This window comes from Stegodyphus dumicola, chromosome 10, assembly GCF_044657685.1.
Source record: "Stegodyphus dumicola isolate Sdum_Otavi_A_Nest chromosome 10, ASM4465768v1".
In the NCBI taxonomy this organism is placed as follows: domain Eukaryota; kingdom Metazoa; phylum Arthropoda; class Arachnida; order Araneae; family Eresidae; genus Stegodyphus; species Stegodyphus dumicola.
The window spans coordinates 54,672,282-54,696,588 of NC_140777.1; the positions used below are offsets into that span (position 1 = coordinate 54,672,282).

Genomic DNA, 24,307 nt, shown 5'->3' on the forward strand with positions numbered 1-24,307 from the left:
AGGGTTTAAGATGAATCGTTCTTTGACAAAACGTTTCTTTGACTTTTCGCGATAATTTAAACCCGGAATTTCGTGCTTTTTTTTTTTCCCCTCAAAATAATTAATCTATTAATTAAATTAGCGCGAAAAAATATTTTCTTTACCTTTACACAAAACGATATTCGCTTTAATAATATTGTAACTAAATGCACTTAGATAATTTCATATAAGAAAATCTTTTATATTAATTCAGATTATTTTATAAATTTATCAGTGTTTCTTAAATATACTGAAGGTGATTTTTTTCCAGATTCGCACTGTTTCTTTAAATATTTTACTGCAGTTGAAGTCCTTGTCAAACCAGCGTTTCGACACATTAAATAGAAAACTAATAATAATCAATATCTCTTTTACAATATATAAATGAGAACTCTGCTGTAAACAGTATCTTTTTTTTACGTTTGCAAAGAAACAATGATTTTTTAATACTAATGGATTACAAAAGTACTATTCCATGAACAAAAAAGAGAGAGAGAAAAAAAAAAAAACATTTTCGTCTCTAGCGCGCGAAACTATGTATCGGAAATTCTAAAGGTATGCCTCAGTCTTATAGCATTGTTACTTTATAGCATAATACAATCATAATACACTATAATTCTGCTAATAAGCCAACCAGTGACCGAGCGGTAGAGTCGCTGCACGCAGGTAGTTTGGTCCGAGGTTCGAATCCCACGAACGAGCTGCCCGCATCGGCGTTTTCGTGGCTTTACCCATATGTAATGTGTATACAAGCCAGTTTCCCTCAAAAAGTCCTCCCTTAGAAACCAATTTTAAAGCGTAATAAAATTACACACACACACACACACACAAAAAAAAAAAAAAAAAAAAAAAAATTGAAAGCTTTCAGATTTGATATTACTCCCAAAAGGCCGGTTTTTCTTTATTTTTTGCGTTTTACCTTTATTTATTAAATATCATGTTCTTCGCATTTAAACCATAAAATTCAATTCAACAGTAAAATCATATACTTTAAAAAGAGCATATCTTTAGAATTTCCGATACATAGTTTCGCGCGCTAGAGATGAAAATGTTTTTTTTTCCGTACAATGTTGCCATTGCTCGCGTTGAAATCATTCAGTTTCTTAATCAAACACTCATAAATGCTTTACAAAATATGAAATAGATAATAAAACAAATTCCCAGTTCCAATATTTTGGCCTCTAAGATGCCTTTATTAGGATGGAGGATTACGTTTCCGTACTTCGGAATACACAGACCCGCTACTTGGGGTCTAACGTAAAAATATAAAAATAGAACTAAACTCTAATTTATCTTTAAAATAATAAACGTGGAAGATTGGCCTTATATTAACAGGAAGCCGTATGTAGTACAGAGAACTGTGAACACTACAATACGTTTAAAATTTATCAAGAGGATTAAAACCTCTGGCCTGGAAGGCAACCAGCAACTGCGTAAAACTTCTAAGGTAAGCGGCCTGCTTCGACTCACTGCTTCCTCTCTCTGGCTTGGCAAAAAGCCACAACTTAAATATTTGGCGTTCGCCAGACAAACTTTGCATAAATACTTTAACGCTTATAATTCTGGCCGGAAGTAGAAAATAAGAAGTGATAGTAAAGATTTAAAATAAAATAAACGTTAGTAAAACTTAAGATCCTTACATACTTCCCGCCAGAGTTAATTAGTTTGAAACTGAGGTCTAAAACGACCTTGTTGAAAACTTTTAGCTGTAGAATCTAACGCGAGGCCAACCTTTTACAAAACACAACTTCCCTAGAAACTAGAAATTTAAAAGAAAGAAATTTGTTACAATAGCAGTTCCCAGGATATACAACAATCTTTTTTTCATCTGTACTGCATCTAAACAGGAGCTTTATTCAATTCTGGTTCCTTCCAGAGATCTGGAAGGAAAACAATGTTATGTTACACAATGACATTGCAAATAACATATAGAATATACTTCTCTTAACATTCTTATTTCATTCATGACTATTTTAATTATCTCTCCCCGTGCTCTCTGACATGTGTTGTAAAAAAACACCAAACACGAATGTGTTTCTGTCTACGTGTGCCACACTTCCTCCTACAATCAAAACACTAACGTGTTAAAATTCAACATACCAAGACCTCGTAACACACCCTAATTTCAACTCTAAACCCTGAGGTACTATTCTGAAAGTGGCTAACTCTGAAGTGTAGCGTCAGAGAGCCTAACTACATCATTCAACCTTTAACACATATTCACCATGATTTAGTCTTTTTACAGTCACACGAATAAAAAAAAAATTAACATTACTTTCACTTTTACCATATCACGGTATTTCTTAATATTTAAAATAACAGTTCACATTGTATATAAGAACATATTAACATGCTGTTAATTTTATACATTTGAAAATATACATTAGTAGTACATTGTTAACTTCTATTCTTTTCAAAGCAAGTGCCAATTCTTTCTACATTGAAATACTACATTTCAAAAAGTCTTTCGGACTAAAACTTCTTTCTTGCCAGAAAGTTTTAAATAAAATTTATACAATAACTTTTACAATCTTTAAGTCTTTACACATCGCTATTATACATCAACTTTAGTTTTACGCGCGAGTAATTGAAAAACATAATACCAAAATCGGTAACAACTGATTTCTCGCCCTTTTGGCGATAAAGGTAGACCTCGCATGAGGTAAAACTTCTTGAAATCTGCCACTTGCAGTAAGAATGAAAGATTAACTTAAGTTTGCAAAGTAACATAAAATTTTACTTATCTTTGTGATATTCGGACATTCTTTTCTGAGCCCAGTCTTTAAAGGTAGTGCAGATAGTTGTTTGATTTATCCTCCTTCTTGTACGGGCTCGCCCTTCAGTGCCTTCCTCTAGATGCTTTCTTTTTTCTCCAGTTCGGTCACCCTTGAACACCTTCTTTTTCGCTTCTGCCTGTGGTCTTGGTCGTTTGATGGCAGCTGGTCTTGGCGGAACCGGGAAACTTCTTTCGTGTTCCTGTTTGGACCTCGTTGCTGGCCGTTCAAATTTTCCTTGTAACTTTTCCTCCGCCGCTGATGGCCCTTCCGCAGTTCGGCGACATTTGCTGCGGAGAGTCATGTCGGATGAGTAGATCTTCCGTTTTAGAGCCGGGTTATAGTTGCCGTTATTTCTTCTGGTTCTCTTTGCATACGTCGTCCTTCTCCCTTCTTCATTCTGGGGGCGTTCGTGAACTCTTTTCTGGACGGTGGAACGGCTTCTTTTTCTTGCTACCTTCAATTTTTCCGCGGGGAAACTTTCTTTTCACTTGCTCCTGCCTCTTAATGGCTTGCCCTTGTACTTGTCGTTTTTCCACCTCTGGAGCTTGTGCCTGCGGTGTCTGCCGTGCCGGATCTTGCAAAAGACTTGAAAATATTTGCATTTTATTACGATCATAGTAGGGTTTGATTTGATCAATGTTTGCGGAGCAGGTTTCACCATTTCTGGCTTTTAACACTACTACAGCGTGAGTTTATTTTTTCTATAACATATGGTCCTTCAAATCGTGGAAAAAATTTGGCAGTTTTATTTTCTGGTGCTGAAGAAAGTGAATGCTTAATTTTTAAAACTTCATCCCCTACTTTATAAGTTACTCCCCGTCGTTTCAAGTCATAATATAATTTTTGTTTTCTCTGTGCTACTTCAATATTCTTCTTTGCTTCCTTAATTAGTTTTTCTATATCACCCATTTTAAATTCTGGGGCTCTTTGTTGCACATAAAATAATTTATCTAACGGCGTTATAACCTTTCTGCCTAGAAATAACTCAGCAGGAGTTTTGCGCGTTGTATCATGTTTTTCGGGCCTAAGGGCGAAAGCAAATTCATTGACATAGTTATCCCAGCTTTTATGAAAATTTTTAACATAACTACGGATAATTTTCACTATATTTCTATTGACCCGTTCCGCTATATTTGATTGCGGCCGATAAGGGACCATTTTTAAATGACGTATGCCCAGTTTTTGGCACATGTCTTCAAATATATTACTTACAAATTGGGGACCATTACCCGATATAACTTTTAGGGGCGCCCAGTATTTTAAAATATATTTATTTAAAATAGAATCAGTAACTAATTTCGCGGAGGCTCGTTTTAAGGGAACAATTTCGATCCACTTACTAAAATGATCAACCATAACAAGGAGATAGCGACTTTTATTTAACTGACTTTTTGGGAAAGGGCCCAATAAATCGATGCCAATTATTTCATTTGGAAATTCGGATTTAATACTATTTAGAAACCCGGCCGGGCGGAAATTAATATAATTAACTGCTTGACATGTTGGGCAGGACTGGACATACGCCCTTGTTAACTTTTGCAGTTCAGGAAAGTAGACTGCCTCGCGTACGCGTTGGATAGTTTTTCGAATACCAGCATGAGAAGCTAAAGAGCTGTCATGGAGCTCCTGCAGGATATTTAATCTAAGACTAGCTGGGATAACAGCTCGAAATTCGTTGTTGGAATTTGTAATTTTTGTATAAAATAATAGACCATCTATTAGTTCGTAATGGGTCGCCCTATTTCTTATCGCCACAATATCTTGGTGGCTAAAATTTTCAGGATCCTTTAAATACTCATAAATGCTTCCAAACTCAGGATCCTTACCCAGTTCGGTTATTACAGTTTCTCGGGAATTTATTGTACATGCTGTGAGCATTGCCACCTTTACAGTATTACCTTGTTCATCTATTTTAATTCTTGATAGGGCATCTGCTACGATATTTTCCTTTCCGGGGGTATGATTGATTACCAGATTATATTCTTGTAGCTTGAGTGCCCATCTTATTAACCTTGGGGATAAGTTTTTCCCTGAGTACAATCTAGTTACCGCCGCATGATCAGAGTACACTGTTATTGGCGCCTTTCCAAAATAGACTCGGAACTTTTGCACTGCTAACAGAACTGCAAGTGCCTCTCTCTCGGTCGCGGAATAGTTTCTTTGTCTTTGATTTAAAGTTCGGCTAAAAAATGCCACGGGCTGCTGATTTTGCGAAAGTACCGCTCCTACCGCATAATCCGAAGCATCCGCTGAAATTTCTAAATTCTCATCCTTTTCAGGAAATTTCAACACAGGGGCTTGCGTTAATGCTTGTTTTAATTTTTCGAAAGCACTACTGGCTTCGGCCGTCCACGAGAATCATGCCTTTTTCCTTTTTAATTTTAACAATGGCTCAGCGATAGCTGCAAAATCTTTTATAAAGGACCTATAATATGAACAAAGTCCTAGAAAAGAAGAGAGCTTCTTTGCCGTGTTTGGAGTCGGATACTTTTGTACAGCGATTATTTTTGATTCGTCTGCCTCTATTCCTTTCTGAGATATCTTGTAACCTAAATATTTTAATTCAGGGGCTGCAAATTTGCACTTTTCGACATTAACTTTTAGACCGGCCTCATTTAATAAAGAAAACACCTGTCTTAAATCCTGTACATGTTGCTCGAGATTATCACTAGTAATAATGATATCGTCTAAATAGATAAATGTGGACTTTCCAAGAACAGGTCTTAACACAATGTCCATACATCGCTGAAATGTTGCCGGGGTCCCTGAAAGGCCAAACGGCATACGCGAAAATGCATAAGTGCCAGACTTGGTTATAAAAGCAGTCTTAGGCACGTCCTCAGGCCTAACCCCTATTTGAAAATAACCAGTCGTTAAGTCTAAAGTCGTCATATATTTGGTGGATGTTATGTTCCTTAGAATTTCTTCAATAATAGGTAACGGATATACCGGATATTTAGTTATGGAGTTTAATTTACGGTAATCAATCGCGAATCTCCACCTTTTTGGATGTGTCAAAGTATAGTCATTATTTTTCTTACATAAAACCACCGGGCTAGCATAACTACTTGAGATGGTCGTTATGATCTTTTTACGTAGCATATCGGTGATATGCCATTCTATAATTTTTTCCTTATTCTTATCATACCGGTATGCTTTGTGGCGAACTGGCATTGAATCTCCGGTGTCAATACTATGGTTAGTAACCTGAGTAAATCCTGGAATATCACTAAATAACGAAGCAAATTCACTTACCACTTGTCGGATTCTTCCTTGCTCGTCATTAGGCAGGTGGTCAAGATTTAACATCGGCGGTTCAGCCTTTTCTGCACGAACTGGTTTCATTGTCAGCTTAAGGGACGCTTCATTAAAATCCCGCGTTGCTTGTGCTTCTGAAAGAAAATCTATTCCTAAGATTATATATGCTTGCAGATTCTTTACTATAAAAAACATCACCTTTACTTGTTCGTCCTTGATACGGACATACAGCGGTACTTTACCTATACACTTACATTTTTCTCCTTGCGCCGCTAACACTGTCGTATTATCCGAATTATATATGCGGTATTTGCGAAAATACTTCCTAAAAAAATCTTCTGCCACACAGGAACACTGCGCGCCGGTATCCAGGAGTGCGGTGGCTGGGATATTATTCACCAACACTTCAATCTTCGGAAGAGTCAAATTTTTCACCATTACTGTATTTAACTTGTAGGAAGAGGGGTTTTCCTGGCCTTCGGATTTCCGCACCCTCCCGTCAGCAGAAATCCGTTTTACTTTAAATTATTTTTCATTTCCGTGCTTTCCTTCTTTTTGCACTGGCCTTGAGACTTTTTTCCTGGATTGCTATTGAGCTGTCGACGTTCGCCGGTTGTTTTTGAATGCTCGGGTTTCCTTGCCCACTGATTGGCTTTGCTTCCGTAGCCGTGTGCTTGAGTTTGCTGTAGTCTTGGCGCACCAAATTGGTTTCGCTGTTGATATTGGCGTCTTCTTTCAATGTCCGCCGTTCTTCTACTTTCAAACTGGATTGCTAGCTCAAATAACTTTTCCAGTGTAGTCGGATTTCTTAATTCAATAAAGTCTTGCACTTGGGGCAGTAACCTCGGTAAAATCACTTGAATTATCTCAGGATCCGGACGGTTTCCATACAAAAGTTTGAAGACGTGAATTTTTCTTAAAATAAAGCTTGAGAGATTTTCGATTCTTTGCTGATATATACTAAAAAGTTCCGTTTCTAATTTCGCACGATCCCTTACAACAGGGAAGGCTTATAGTAGGGCAGTCTGGAAATTCTCGTAAGTATAGGTGGGACTTCCTGCTTGACACAAGAGACTTCTGCCTATACATTGGAACCAATTAAGCGCTTGGCCCCTCAAAGCGCTGGTAGCTAAGGTAACTTTTTGAAACTCGTGCACGGGGTAGAGCATGAAGTGGTCATCCAATTTTTCCAAAAACCTGGTTACCGGTGAGTTTCCATTAACCCATTCCCTGCCATGGGCCCCATTAGGGGATCACGAAAATTTTTATCTTGTTCATCCCTAAATTTTAGGTTTTCATTTATTTTTAAAGTCATGTGTCTACATAATAGTCTACTCTTAATGTAGATAGCTAATTTATTAGTTTTATTTGCAAAATAAAATACATATATGACACTTTTTCGAAAAATTTCCTGTAAACAACGCTTTTTCACATATGTATATTTTCTAAGTGAATATGGGTTAATTTATATTAAAATGAATTATTTTTTCTGACAGAGGTTGTTTGCACATGAGTTCTGAGTAATATAAAATAAAAATTGAGCACATTGTTTACTTCATGCCGTCAGCACCTGTAAAATACAATGATCCCCATTTGGGGCTCACGGTTATTGCAATGTAAAATGATTTATTTATGCTACAATTGAAATTTTCATTTGTTCAGTTATCTGGCGCAATATGTTTCCGGAATTTCCAAAAAGGCTGTTACCCACAAAAGTGTGGAATGCTTCCACTGACAAATATAGACTTGATACGGGGGGAAAGAAAGGGGGAGAGTTCCAGAAAGAATGTTTCTAACGAAAATGTTGAATTTGCCCACTAATAATAATAATAGAAACAAGATGTGGGGGTGGAAATAGCAGGTGTTGAGAGCAGGTGATTCTGAAACGCACCTGCTTCTAATTGGGGTGGGACGTCGCCAGTCCTTTTCGTCTATTGGGCAAGATATTTAAAATTTTAGAGCAGATGGACATGAACATTGTGCTGAGAAGTTGTGTCATTTAGAGAGTTTTATCCGCAAGATCAACATGGTTGGATTTTGATAAATGTCAGTATTATTATAATTTGTGTTTTTTAAATATTTTTTTATTTCATTTGGATAATCATGAGTAGAAGAAAATTTTCAACGCTAAGAAAGCTTGAAGAATATTGGAACAATGATCTTGATTTGACAGATGATGATGACCCAGGAGGTACTATTGACATAGTTGAATAGAGCGGAATAGAGTTGACATAGAGCGGATGATGTGTCTGATTTAGAAGATATAGATGACAACATTCTGGAAGATACAATTCCAAACGATGTTCCAGGTTCATTAGAAATTCATGGCAGTAGGTGTAATGAAGAAGTTACTGTTCAAAGAAAAAAGAAACCTAAAAAAGAAAAACCCATATCAAGGTGGAAAAGAGAAAGAGCATCATTCAACATTTCTAGTCAGGGAGAAGAGTGCGAGCAACGTAGAATGACCATGATAGAAAGAGTAAAAGATAAAAGACCAGTAGAAATTTTTGAAATGTTCTTCACAGATGATCTAGTAAATCACATCGTACAGCAAAGTGTATCTTATGCAACTCAAAATAATCGTCACCAATTTACGCTCTCTTCAGACTGCTTCAAAACATTTTTGGGATTTTTACTGTTATCACTCTTTGCCTCAAGAGCAGATGTATTGGTCAGAAGAAGAAGATATAGATATTGGAATTGTAAGGAAATGTATGTCGAAAAATCGTTATATTGAAATAAAAAAAAAATCTACATTTCAGTGACAATACAAATATACCACTAATAAATGGAAACAAAGACAGATTATTTAAAATACGACCAATCTTGGATGAGCTGAATAAAGCATTTATGCAGTTCGGCGTATTTTCGTATAACATATGTATTGATGAACAAATGGTACGTTATTATGGTCATCATTTTCTAAAGCAGTTTATTAGAGGAAAGCCCATTCGCTTTGGGTTCAAGCAATGGGCAATGTGTTGTGGTGTGACCGGATATTGCTATAATGCTGACATCTATGAAGTAGAATTTCAGAAAAAGATAATTTAGAAGGAGATACTTATGGATTAGGTGTGTCAGTAATATTGAATAAGATAGCAACCACAGACAAACCAGAGGAACACTGCTTTTATTTCGATAATTTTTTCAAAAGTTTTGATTTGCTGAAAAATCTAAAAGAGAGAAATATACCTGCGACAGGAACGGTGAGATGTAATAGGATGAATAAGTGCCCTATAAAAACAGATAAGGAAATTAAGAAAGAATTTAGAGGGGCTTTTGATTATAGATATGATGAAATAAATGGAATATTTGGCCTTGTTTGGAAAGATAACAGCATTGTTAAAATGTTATCAAATCATTTGGAAGTTTTACCTTTGGGACGCGTGCCGAGATGGTCTAGGGCTCAGAAAAAAATATATTAATTCCACAACCCAATGCCATTATAAATTACAATAAGAACATGGGAGGTGTTGACAAGCTTGACTGGAATGTACAAAAGCATAGGATAAAAATTAGAGGCAAAAAATGGTACTTTCCTATTTTCACTAATGCAGTGGATGTGGCTCTAGTTAATGCTCATACAATATATTGTATTGCTAATGGAAAAATGCCGCTATTAAATTTCAGACGAGAAGTTGCACGGTTCTATTTGAATTTACATTCCGTGTCTGACCCGAAAAATTGTGGACGACCATCGTACAGTGTGAGTTCACAGAAGCGCGTACCAGAAGACGTAAGAAAAAATCCTCAAGGACATTATTTAGAAAGAACATTGGACGGAAAACAAAGAAAATGTGCGGTTTGTAAAAAAAATGTTCGGAAACAGTGTGTGAAGTGTGATGTAGGATTACACGTAAAATGTGTTATTCCATGGCACTCTTAAAAAAATTTACAGTTATTTACATGCAATGTACCGTGATCCCCAAATGGGGATTGATTTTTAAATCCATAAAAAACATATTTTTTTTTCTGTATTGTAAAATTTAATGTACTACATTGGTTTACATGTAAATACGTAACTATATATTAAAAAATATTTTTAAAAAAATCTGGCAGTTAATGGGTTAAATGTTGCTTCTTGGTTTCATCGAAGCGCGCATGGTCTGGACGATGTAACCAAATCCTTCCAGGGCGGCAGCTGGCATTTCTGGATTCTGAGCCGTTTCTGCAGGCAGCACAGGTTCTTCTTGAAACTCGGCCATGGTTATTCTTCTTCGTTGGGTGCCACTATCAGGTTCAATGTTCCGTCTTACCTTCTTCGGGAACATGCAAGGACCTGACTCGCAACAGAGAGCTTACTAAAGCTATGTTCAAAACTGTGGGAAGTAAACAGGATACATAAGAAGGGTATACAAAACCCTTTATTTTTCTCTATTTACAATAACTTCCGTACTTCGGAATACACAGACCCGCTACTTGGGGTCTAACGTAAAAATATAACAATAGAACTAAACTCTAATTTAACTTTAAATTAATAAACGTGGAAGATTGGCCTTATATTAACAGGAAGCCGTATGTAGTACAGAGAACTGTGAACACTACAATTTGTTTAAAATTTATCAAGAGGATTAAAACCTCTGGCCTGGAAGGCAACCAGCAACTGCGTAAAACTTCTAAGGTAAGCGGCCTGCTTCGACTCACTGCTTCCTCTCTCTGGCTTGGCAAAAAGCCACAACTTAAATACTTGGCGTTCGCCAGACAAACTTTGCATAAATACTTTAACGCTTATAATTCTGGCCGGAAGTAGAAAATAAGAAGTGATAGTAAAGATTTAAAATAAAATAAACGTTAGTAAAACTTAAGATCCTTACAGCCTTTCTGGGCTAAAACTTATTTTTAAAAGTATCACACTAGTAGTAGTACTGCTACTGAAAAAATATTATAAAGCCATTTTATAGTTTTATAATTGGTTTTTAAATTTTTATTTTACAGTAATGTGAATTTCGCGTAATAATGAACGACATTCCTTTTTGTGTACAGTATTGTTCGTAAGGTATTCAACTGTTAGATTTTAAAATAAACGTATTCTTGCTGTACATAAATCGAGTAGAAACTTATCGGATGTATATATGTGCTTAATAAACTTATTATCTTCTACATTTGTAAAGCATATAATTAAAATTTATATCTATAATTTCAGTAGAAACTGCGTTCTTGTTTCTGAATGTGGCTCCAAATACTCTATCAATTCATCGCAAATTAAAATAACTATAAATTTTGGCAATCTGAAATACGCAATGAAAACATCTTCTGGCAGAGCAAAAGCATCAACATATTTTCTATAAATTCGCCACCGATTCAGAGTTATACGACCGTATTCTTCGTTTAAATATGAAACAAATCAGCGGCGAAAACATATACAAAGCCATTGTCTATTTAGTACGCCAACTGCACAACCCTGATTGACCACACGGCAACACTTTTTTGCGCGCTTTCTACAACTTCCGTATTCAGAGAATATAGGATGTCGGGCAGACCTGTTTTTCACTAGCAGCGACATCTGGCGGCCCACAACATGCTGTCGACTCTCGTAGCGTAGAATAACCGTCCTGGAACGAGGAATTAATATTTATAGATAGTTATCAGCGTTTTTCTTGAACCAATGTTTGGCTTGCTTGTTTATTTTACAGCCATTCTAAGGTATCAGACTTTAATCTTTCAGCATATATTTCTCTATATACAGACTGAATCTGAAAAAGTTGGCAAAACTTTACGGGGTGATAGAACGTAGCTATACAAGCAATATTCGTCATAATTAATTTGGGCTGAAAGCAAACAAAAAACTAGGTGTTATTGTAAATGATATTAAAAGGTCAGTATTTGCATCCAACTGCATTTTCTACCATGGACTGCCGAGAGCATGGCTGGTTGTACGAACCACGAAATTTCCAGAGCGACAGATTACTCAAGGACGTCCCATACTTTGGCCACCAAGATCACCGGATCTCTCGTTCTTGGATTTCTTCCTCTGGGGCCTTATGAAAAACCTAATTTATGGGTAACCCTTTGAAATCAATATGGATCTAGTCGCAAGGATCGCCGTTGTTGCCGGTGATACTCGGGAAATACCTGGTGTCTTCGCAAATCTGCGTCATTCCGTATCATTCAGGTACGAAACCTGCATTACAGCTGGCGGAAAGTCTTTTGATAAGTTTCTTTGAGTATGTACATTAGTTAAATTCCTGTTAAAATGTTTTCTGAAGTATCCCCTCTCATTCTTTTGTTAATTATTTAAATGTGACAGTGCAAAACTACCATTTAACTACTCACCGCTCGCGTTGTGACCATACATTTTATGACGAATATTGCTCGTATAGCTGCGTTCTATCAGCCCATAAAGTTTTGCCCACTTTTTCAGATTTATTTTCATCCTGAACAGATTTGAATCGTTAAAGAATTTTTCTTCATATATAGAGCAAACGGTATATATATAATGCACAACAGATTTGCACAATAAAGTTGCACAACAGAATAAAAAAAACAAATGTCATCTTTCGTTCCCTTTTTACTTAGGGAGCTAACTTTCGGTTACATAATTGGAGTGCATATTAGCTTTGCTTTTAACTACCATAGATGACGATCTTACTTCAGATTTTGGCTGTCCAAGCCTCCACACTGGCTGTGCCAGCAAGAGCGAAGAATTCTTGAAGAATGGTTTATTTCATTATGGTAAAGCACACTAGGATACCTTCATGACTTTCTAAGCGAATCTGAGTGGTATCCACATTGCACATCGGAAGAGATAGAGAATCTCTCGTGCAGCCAACCTGTTTCCCTGGAATGGAGTTTAAGACAAACAACCTGTTCAACGACTTTACCGTTCTTTAAAGATGAAAGGGCCTAAATCCTGGCTTGATTTATTTAATTAGGACAAAGCTCTCGAGGGCTATATGGGATTTGTTATGTCAAGTAAACAGTTGCAGTATTTGTTTATCGCTTATCTAATAGAAATCTCTCCGTCTAATTCAAGATTTAGCTTTACTTGGATATGAAGCCCAAGCTAATCATCTGTTAGAAGGTTTTTTTTTTTTTTTTTTTTTTTTTTCATTTGCCTTATAAACTTTACCGAAGGTTAAAGGGCTATCTTTTTCTGAGGCTTATTTTTCGTAATAATTCCTTGGCATTTAAATGTGAAAGTAAACTATTTCAAAGCAATAGATATAATTTTCAGAAATATTATTTTTTTTTACTTTTTAATCTGCTTGATTTAAATGAAAATGGATATAATTCATCATATATCAAGTTAAAAACAATAAATATTTTTACAGAATTGCATTAAATATTCTTTTCAATTTTAAATATACACAAGATATATAACGTTCCCATTTTAGTCTAAATGCATTTTTATCTAATATCCTATAAAATATTTCACTATTCCACCTGGGCCAAATCTGTTCATAATCCCTATGCATAAATCATATTAATCTTTAAAAAGCCTCTTTTAGACGATCCTTAAAACATGAACGCTTCACACTTTTTTAACGAATGTATTTTTTCTCCTACCGTTCGTCAAAACACCGATCAAAGAAGCATGTGGAGATTTATTGTTTTAATTTTAATAATAGTTAATATTTAGTTAAAGCTTTTTGCTTTTAACTTTCCTTTTCATCCACGCTTTCCTGTAAAAATGCTAATCAGTTAGGGCGTGTTTATTGAAATTAAGGGAGAAATTGGTGTTTAAGCGAAGGTTTCGAATGTAGTTTTTAGAGCGTGCTGTGTCTGCTTTAAGGTCACGTTGTGAATTTGACCTTCCAGCGATTGGATTCTGTGGCACTGAGTGTTTCTAGCCATTAAGTTTGTTCCGCCGGCTTCTACCAGTCAGAGCCTTCCTGCGCGATTAAATTATCCTGTGGGCCGTAAGGCTAGGTTAATTACATTTATTTTAAATCCAGCAGTGCTTGTTTAAAAGAAGCCAGACGTGTTGGCTTATGTAAGCCCAAGTTGGGTAGCCTGTAAACTCTCTGTGATTCAATAAAGGTTTATTTAGAACCTTCTTCTGACTTCTGTCTATATTCTAAGACCCGAGGTTAATTCCTCTACATTTCTATCTGGAGCTCGATAGTTTATGTTGCCAAAGAATACGACACTAAACAAAACTTTCATCTATCTTGTGTATGCAAGAAAAAATTGTCAAATACCACTAATTTGATCATTATTTATCACTATTAAAGTAAGTTATCTGATAATTTAAGCGTAAATTATCCGATGATTTAATTAATTTATCTCAGCTTAAAATAGAGGGGTTTAAGTATTTCGATTTAAAAATCCATAATTTTTTTCAGCTAAATGCTGGATGAAGAAATTTTGCGGAAATTGTGGAAATTTTGAAATCATATGTCCACAAATTACATTAGATTTTTCGGAAGAAAAATCCATTTAGCTTATTGATTAATTTTATCATTCAACAAATTTTTATAAACATTCGCCCTTAACAAATCATTTATATTGAAACTTAAAGGCATATTCTATTGGCATTTCCAGACAAGTAAGTATGAAGAATTTAAAGAAAATCTGTTAAAGAGAGCAAACACCAAATTCAAAGTCTGTAAGAAATGCACAAACCTATAAACACAAAAACCAAGAAAAAGACGAAAAACAATTTGATAAACGATGAACATATTGTTAGCCATATAACTATTAGTTGAACTTGTCATTCCAATGATGCCACTAGGCGACACGATATGTCTTAAGCATTTATTTAACATTATTTCGCTAGCATGGAGAAAAATATTAAAAATTATTCTTACGAATTACGAGAGCTAAGAAAAAAACCTCCTTTTAATGAGCCATTACGGCAATTCACCTAGAAATTTGTGTACCCATTTTTTATTGCAGGAACTGCAGTTGCAATTTATGACATTATGAGTTTAATCCATTTCAGAGTGATATATACGTTTACTAGACATGCAGTTTACAGGTGTCAGTTAATATTTAATGATGAAATGGATATCTAAGACTTTAATTAAAGATTGTTGGTAATTTTAATTAAGGAGCTCATTTAGATTTTTGCAATGACAGGTTGTGATTAGTTTTGCGATAAATTTAATTACTTAATTAGGTTATTCTGCAGTTTATGCCTTCGCTTCGTTGCCAGTTTAAAAGTATTGCGTATAGTTGTTTTCATTTTGTCTTGACTGTCGTAGCTAATAATTAGATATTCCAGAGTTTGTTACCATCATGGGAGAAATTAAGATAATAAGCTTCATAACTATTGTAATGACTTAAGGAAAAAAACAACTTCCGATATACATACTGAAGTTCCGTCTACATGGCTCGAGAGTTTATAGAGTATATTTTTACTGAGCTAATTTTTTTATATTCATGAACTAGTTGAACGAATGAATATTTTGCTTACAGTGATGGCATAAGTGACACAATAACTTTTATTATTACTCCCTTGTTTTCCGCCATGCCACCGATTAGTGATTTAATGTTAAAACTCCCTGTTCCGATTCCGGGTAAACGGACAAGTTTCATGGGCATTTTCTTGAATAAGAGCCAATGTGCCGTAGAAATTACTCCATGAAGGTTAGTTTGGTTTGGTTTGGCAGATTACGGCAAAGCACATTAGGAATTATTAGGAGTACGGGTAAAGCATACCAGGACCTCCGTGGAGGGATACCTTCGTGAAGGATTGTCTGGTTATCCTTACTGAATTACTAAAAATTGGGGTCTTGTTTAAGAGACCGAACTTCTATGTTGAAAACACTTTGCTGATTGCCAGGGCTGCCATCTCCATCCATGGTACTATTTGAGTAGGCCTTTATCATAGACACCACCACCACCACCACAACAACAACATAATCTGATTAAGAGCTTATTGCATACATTGCTTTATAATTTCAATTCCCATTGTCGACATTCCAAGCTGTATTTGCCTATGAATCTGGTTCCGTTCAAGTCCTTTGTTAGCTCATACTATTTGGCGACTTATCAAAACTTATTTTATTAGTTCCGAATCTAAACTTTTGATTGAGCCAAAAGATAATGCTTTCTAAAAATCATATAATTATAATTTGGTTCATATCTCTGTGAGATGCATATCTAAACAATGCATTCAAAAAATGTAATGCTTTCGATAAAGCACTTATCAGCTAAAAGGGAACAGAATCTTCAAACCTATAATCGCAAAAATAGATTTTGTGCTTCTACATATCATTTTAATTTTTCCGATCTCTATAGAGGTTTATGTCTCTGCTTTTCACATGGCGAAAATTGTCTCAAAATCTTTAGTAGCAGGGAAGACGGGTGGGAGATCCTCAAATCCGTCCCCTGCGGGATTATCCTTCAAAACTCGGACGGAACTAGCAAGATTCCTACTGTTACATATAAAGAGACTCCCTGGGACGGAAATATGCAAATTCCTACTGTATCCTACAAGTTACCCAATTCCCATGCGAGTCACAGGCTCAATTTCGAGCTCCTCTTCGCGATAAAATTCGTGGATTTATTCAGATGTTACTGTCAGACATGAATAATAAGTCACAGCAACACGAATATAAATCAAAATAACGTCTAATCGTTTAACCATAAAAAATTAGCAGTCAAAAATTGCTCTTCAGTTAAACTCTATACGGTTTAATTAAGTGATTTTGAGAAAAATATTGGCGAGTAATGACTGTGTCCAAAAATAACGCAAAATATTTGGATACTAATTTGCTCCAATTAAAAACGTATTATATTTTCATCTGCAATAGAATAATAATTCAATGCGGGTGTACTGTAAATGATAATAATATTTGTCGTTTACAGCTCATTTTTGTCGCTGAACAATGGTAGTCTGGTTCGAGGTTTAAATCCTGCAAAAGGGCTCGCTGCATGGGCTTTTCTGTGGTTTTCGTATGTGTAAAATGTATACGAGCCAGGTCCCCCTTGGAACCTCCTCCACAAAAGTATCCCTCCCCTTAAACAGATACCCTTCGAGTACTTTGTCGTAAGCAAATAAATCAAATCAGCTCATATCCTTTATTATGACTTTTATGCCTGTATTTATATCTTAGCTTAATATTACACTCAGTTTTTTTAATGCCCTTTTTATTGCATTCATCTCCGTGAAAGTTATACAGGGTATTAGAGTACAAACTTTAAAAAATAATTTTCTAAAATATTGTGTTTACATCTTTTTGTAATTATTACCTTCAATAAAAAATCTGCAAGGAATGAGGATATTTTTTACAGATATAAACATGCTTTTGCTTAAAATATAATTTGCACGTTTTTTTTTCAAACTTACTCCGAATCAAGTCATTTAGTTTTGAAAATTACAAAAAAAAAAAAAAAAAAAAAAAAAAAAAATTCCTTAATACATTTTTCACCAAAAATAAAACTTAAACATAAATTATTTGATGCTAATAATAAAAGCTAAAATATGCAGGTTTTTCCCTTTTAAGCTATTTCCTTTCTTTTTAATCTTCATTTATAATAATTTTGTTCTGTTATGAAGTTGTGAAAAAATATCCTTACCCTGAAGTATTTCTCAGTACCTAAAACACTTAGCAAAAAAGGGTATATAAAAAATGGAAGAAAAATTGCGGTTTTTTTTCAAAGGTCATAATAATTCCGCCGGTTTATTAATAAAGGTATGCTTTATTTGAATAGCTCCAAGATTTAAAGAAATCTTTTAGTATTATTTAACAGTTTAGGGCCGCCTTTGAAAACAGCTTAAAATTTTTCATCGGTAACATAATTCATCAGTGCATTCTTTAAGTCATTTTTTGATTTTTACAACATTTCTAGTCTAATTATTGATATAACTGCTACCATAAAAAATCAACTTTAAATCATACAAAAATTCTATTATGTTTCTCAACATTCTGATCTGAGAGGATCTGGATCACGTCCATAAATATGTCCTGCCGAAGATCTAGTAAGCCTTTGCAGTTCGCCAAGGCCTTGCGCAACCTATATTTCGAATTTTGCGCAACTGTGGCCAAGCTGTCATGGAGAGTATGATGGACTGTGGATCTTATAGCCTTTTTTCACTTTTCGAACTCTTGAGATGAATTTTAGATGGAGAATGTTTTAATTGAAAATATGCATCAAAGACATTATACACTCACAGACATTATAAACATTCATGTCTTCTCCAAGATTCGAATCGTGCCCAAGGCTATGTCCACCATCATCCAGCCGGTTCTCTGACACCATGCCAACAAGGCAACAAGAATGATATTGTTCCCACAAAGTAACTTAGGGAGAATGAAAAACTTTATTCCTTGCATTTATTTTCTTGGCAGACTGACCGTTAAAGGGTCACTGAAAAAATTCATGGAGCTTCTACACTGACTTTCATTTCTGAGGGCTTCTGCCACTATAACGACTCTTATGTGTTTCCTCCGTAGATGTTATATCTGCTAACATTTAGAGTTCATTGAAGGTGCGCGTGGCTATTATTGCAACTAGGGCCTGTCTTTAGCTTAATTCGATGTGTTGACCTTTACCTTAATTTGATGAGGCTACGGCAGAAATTCACTGTATTCATTCGACTGATTATGTCTATTGCTATAGATTTGTGAAGGAAATAATATTTTGCTAAAGTATTCTCATCACATTGCTATGGCAAAGCTCTGCTACTATACTTCTTCTCTTAATAAAATAAGCAACAAAGGTGTATTGAACACCAACAAACATACAACCTTAAACAACAATGGAATAAAACAAAACTATTTAATGCATATGCGTGGAATTGATATAAGAGGTTAGTGTGGCATTAATAGACCATACAGCAAAGAATAAAGCAAAGACACACAAAAACACATGTATTATAACCATCACATTGTGAAAGACCAGAAAAGTCGGAAGAATGTGCAATGGAAACATCACGCTAATAACTGGTGCGATACCCTCTATTTGAAATGAATGCTTGATAACAGCGAGTCAAGCTCGCAATATTGCCTTTATTACTTGTTGAAGCAGTAGCTGGCATTCCTGTAGTAATGCATGTCGTAACTTGTGGAAGGTGCCTTTAGGCATACTGGGACCTACCATCTGTCGTCCCATCATGTCCCGTGCGGTGATATAGCAGGCCACGGCAGATGTGGAATGTTTCGCGCTTCAGATAACACTGCACCACTCCGGCTTGGTGGGCGTTATCGTCTATAAATAGCGCGTCGGTAGCCATTACTGCAATAAAAGGACGGAAAAGAGGGTGTAGACATTCTTTGCGGTACCAGACAGCTGTGACAGAACCACCATCATTCCAAGCAGAGGTCGGTAAGGCCTTTCGTTGCAATCCCAGACCATCCTAGTAAGCTTTTTCCTTTGTAATGGTTTCTTTCGACGATATTTGGCTCCCGATAGCGTGTCCTGTCTCTCGCCATATCATTTCTCTACGGGAATCGTCATGGATGAAATATCCAGACTGATCCGTAAAACGTACGTGACCCCACTGCACTGGTATCCAAATGCGATGTCTAAGAACCCAATTAAATCGCGGTCTGACATGCGATGGAGAAAACGCAACAAAAATCACCTTCATACAGTCGACGAGACAAACTTTGGAGGGGGTTTGAGATTCCTCCTGGAGCAGCAGACAGATGGGAAGGCAGCTGTTGTTTTATAGCAATGCAGTAGGAAGCTATCGTCTGCCCTTTTGGTTATTCGCCAATGTTCAGACCCTTGTCTTCTATAGAGGTTCTGATTTCCTGTAGGTAACAATTCTAAAGCATATTAACGACTCTACGACTTACATTCAGTTCTCTTGTAGCAGCGGATATTCTTGTACCAGCTTGCAACATGCCAATAGCTTTCCAACGCATTTCAACCTCTATACGTTGTTTTCCGTTCATGCTTTCTGTTTTGGCTATTTCAGATTACACGAAAATATCGTTGCTTGCAAACTGACGCATAAGCCAGGCATGTCTGTTTTTAAGGAGTTGTAGTTTGACTGCGGGAACGCGTTTTCTACTAATTCTAGTCGCTTATTTATATTTGAGGAGGCAACCTCTACCTGATGTAAACTGAATGTCTTAATTCCTTTCTTACATTCGTACCTTATAACGTATTCTCTCCCTCCTTTCTGCATACCTTCGTGATGTAACGGTAGCACACTCGGCACGTATTTGAGAGGTCCAGGTTTCAATCCCAGCGAGGGCACTGCACATTTTTCATGTCTCTTGCTTTAAAAAACCTAATGACTTTACAATGACGCCCGAACCAAAAGGTGGTGGATGATGATTCTTCACCACCTGTATTTGGCGATTGGTTGCCCCCATTCGTCCTTAAAAGGTGGGGGAGTCCCCCTTTCTGCATGTCTTCCTGGTGTAACGGTACCACACTCAGCGCGTATTCGAGAGGTCCAGGTTAGAGTCCCGTCGAAGGCATTGCTCGTGTTTCCTACTTTAAAAAAAAAAAAAAAACCTGGTGACTCTACAACGTACTCTTTTATCGTTTGCAGTTTATTTTTTTGAACCTGAGAGTCTCTGGCATTCTGTACCCGTTAGAAAATCGCAAAAAACTACTAATATACTGGGGTAACGCTAATCAACGCGGGTGCTTGTTCTGCGAGCTGCGTTTAATCGAATCAAGAAAACAAATTCGCATTCTATTCATTCCATTCTTTTTTTTTTCCAACAGCAGTCGCGCAAATGAGCACAGTTAATAACTTTGCGGCTCTTTAAAACTATAAGCACCCTATTTTTAGCAAATGCATAATTAAAATGCAATCGCTGACTTCGAGTTTGAAATCGCTGCCTTACATAATCAATTTCATATATACGTGAGTGTCTTTCCTGAAAACTGTGATGTAGAAGAGAAATTAGTAAGTCACAAAAGAGAATTTACCATTAGCATTTAAACTTTTATAACTTCATCGGGCAACAATAAAGCTGAATCTTTAGTTCTTAATTTATTACTGAGCTAATCTGAGTATCCTGTCAACGATGAAGGAAGGTGCACTTTTGTTAATCTTTTTTCTTTCTTTTTTTAATCTTTTTTATTTGAAGAGTGAGAAAGAAATTTAATCCTCAAATTTATTTCCAAGCGGATTTCTTTCCAAAATACTATGTTTTCTTACTTACGAACTGTCATCTTTATTTTCCTTTTTTTTTCATCTAAATTGCTCCCAGTTTTTTCTTTTAGAAATTTAATGAAATTTGTTGTTCTATAAACTGGTTACATAAAATGCTTAGCTGAAGTTTTTTATTTAGTAGTTGCCATATATATCCTCTTTCGGCTAGCCATTATGGCATGGTGCTAATTAAAGACGATTCCTTTCATTTCTAATCTGAATAGGGCAGGAAATGCAATTTATTGAGAACGCAAATAGGATGTTTGAACCCCTGATTCTGATGATACACCAAATGAAGTAATACACTAAAGCAGAATTTTTTACTCCTTTAGTGTCTGTTTTATAATATCAACAGAAACCGTGATTCCATCATTCACTAAATTTTCTTCCTACACTGTGAAAAATTTCAGTTTAGTGTTACACTATTTAATGGTTCAAAGGAAGAGGTAGCAGCAAAACATGTAAACTATTAATGATATACTTGCTTTTCACGGTTCACTGAGATATGGTGCAATCAACGCAGACGTTCAGCTATTAACCATTTTAAGATAATACATTGCAGACCATCAAAGCGAAGCATTCAGCGTGTGCCAAGTAATTTTACCTGGTCTCCCGTGATTCCATGCTTTGAAAGTTTAATGGCGGCTGTTTGCGTGTGATAACGGGTAGTCGGTAGTGTATTCGATAATCACAAGGTTATGTTTTTGGTTTGTTTCCATCTTGATTCATTTATGCTCATTAAAATTTGTGTATTAATGAAATGTAAGATACAGAATGGTGTTAAAACGCATTCACAGTAACTTTTTAATGATTTTGTTGGGGTGAATTGCTTTAGTGCTAAAGCCTATTTTCACCATTTGTTTATTAATATTGTATTTAACGTAGATGAATAGAACACTCAAAAGTGATTCCCTAATATTCCTAGTAAAACATTGTTCACAACATAATGTGTATTTCTGCATATATTACATAATGTATATTTCTATAAGATACATTACATTCATTCTGTCAGAAAAACAGAATTTGAACATAAAATATACTGTAAATTACTAGCTATGGACGTAAACGGTGATAGAATAGAAATTATACCCACTCTTGTGACCCTGAGTAAGTAATGTCTTGATACATTTATTAAATAATTTATGAAAAATCAGAAAATTATGCGTGCATGTATGTATATTTTATGTACATAGTCATCGAGTTTAGAGTTAATTACTGAAAAAGTAGATAAATTTACAAGTTCTAGAAGATTTTGTTTAAAATAATAGTTTACATAATGTGTACTATGAAGTAATAAAAAAGAACTTTATTTTTGTCTATTTAACTTTTAAAACGTGTTCTATAAGAATGCAAGATAGCGTGTTTGTGAATAAGAGAAACAAGAATAATAAACAGTAGCTTCATACAGCCAAGTGCATCGTAAATTACAGCAGATACTTTCGAACACCCATTTATTAATTTAACTCCCTCTTTTTTTAAAAAAAACCTTATATATATATCAAAATATTGTTGTTCGGTCAGCAAATATTTTGTATTCAGCAACAGTATTTGACAAAAATTGTTTTCTAAAATGCATCTTCCATTTTTTAATGTTTCTGTTTCTTCTATAGTTAGTTATTCACTAGAAAGTAAAATTAACATGTTACTACCAGTAATGGTATGATTGAGACAGTTGAACACTGGCATTTCTACCCGCGTTTGAATCCATGCAAACGGACTGCCTACATGTTTGGTTTTCCCCATGTCTAACATGAATGCTACCCAGTGTCCACACGAAAGCACACATACTTTAGTCAAAGAGCAACCGAGTGTCTTGCTGCATCCAAGTAATCAATCAAAATGAGTACATAGGATTTTTAATTAAATTATTTATATTATGAAGCTTTTAATATTTTTGTCATATATTGCAATGATATTACATACATGTTGCTATAAATTATAATGGTAACATCAGTAATAATACGAGGGTGAAAATTACGGAAGAAAAAATAAATATAAAATAATAATTTAGATAGTGCATGGTATTATGTAGCTGTGTATTCATGCTTCTTTTTTTAGATTCCCAACGATGTTGAAATAGAACTACAAACAGTATCTGAAAGACATTGGTCCAGTGTGAAAACATTACCCAGAGTTCCAACCACTGGTTATGTCTGCGTGACGTTGTACACCTCAGGACTACCTCGACATCCATGCAGGATCAGAATCTTGTGACTTACATCACTTGTCTGGCAATAACATCAGAACAAGCCCACGAAATTCATCAAGGCAAGGAGTGCAATCACCAAGTGTTGCATTATGAGGTGCACCATCCCGGAGATTGGTATGCTATGCTTGTCAACCTAATGCCCAGAAATTACCATCCGTTCAATTTCCCATACAACAAAGTGTGAGAAATCATTCAACAGAGACTAGTAACAAGTGCTCATGGGCTTTTCTGTATCCAGGATCCCAAGTTTTATTGCCAGGGCATTGGCAAATGGTGTATACTTTGCGATCTAATGTTGAGTACCATGCGGCTTTTGCGTTTCTCTTCTAATGATTATAAACAGCAAGAACTGTTTAAGTATATAAGACTATAACAATTAAATTATTAAATAAAAAATTCCATTTTTGGGTTTTATCATGTTCTTGAATATCCTACAGAAATTTCAAAAATACTTTTTACAAATGTAGTAAAAGGATTATAGCATACATGTGTACTTTCTGAGATTTACTGGTTGAAATACTCCAGAATGTGAACCTGTGAAATGCTTTCTGTTAATATTATAAATAATTGAAAATATCACAGCTACTTTGCAAGTAAATTTATCTTATTTATTTCGTATAATGAATTTCAAGTTAAAAAAAAAATCTGAAAGGTTTCAGATTTTAAATTACGTCCAAAGGGACCTTTTTTTTTTTTTTTTTTTTTTTACACTTTATCTGTTACCTTTATTTATTAAATATCACGGTCTTCGCACTTAAATCATAAAATTCAGTTCAAGAGCAATATCACAAAATAGTTTAAATTAAGCATATCTTTAGAATTTTCGATGCGCAGTCTCACGCGCTGGAGATAAAAATGTTTTTTCTATACAACGTTGCCATTGCTCGCTTTGTAATCCTCGAGTTTGTTAATCAAAAATTCGTTAAAGTCTTACAAAATATGAAATAGATAATGAAACAAATTTCAAATTTGGGCTTCCACATGCCCATATTTGCAGTTGGATTACGTCATTCAAAATTCGATGGCTCTAGGTAC

The 24,307-nt window shown here is 35.4% G+C and overlaps 1 long non-coding RNA gene across 1 annotated transcript; it reads left to right on the forward strand.

The window, feature by feature from the left end:
• The first annotated feature begins 21,530 nt into the window (after window positions 1–21,530).
• LOC146994967 (uncharacterized) lies at window positions 21,531–23,804 on the forward strand. Its single transcript, XR_015043675.1, has 2 exons — window positions 21,531–21,770; window positions 23,122–23,804. It is a non-coding gene; the product is annotated as an uncharacterized LOC146994967 (long non-coding RNA).
• Window positions 23,805–24,307: the final 503 nt, after the last annotated feature.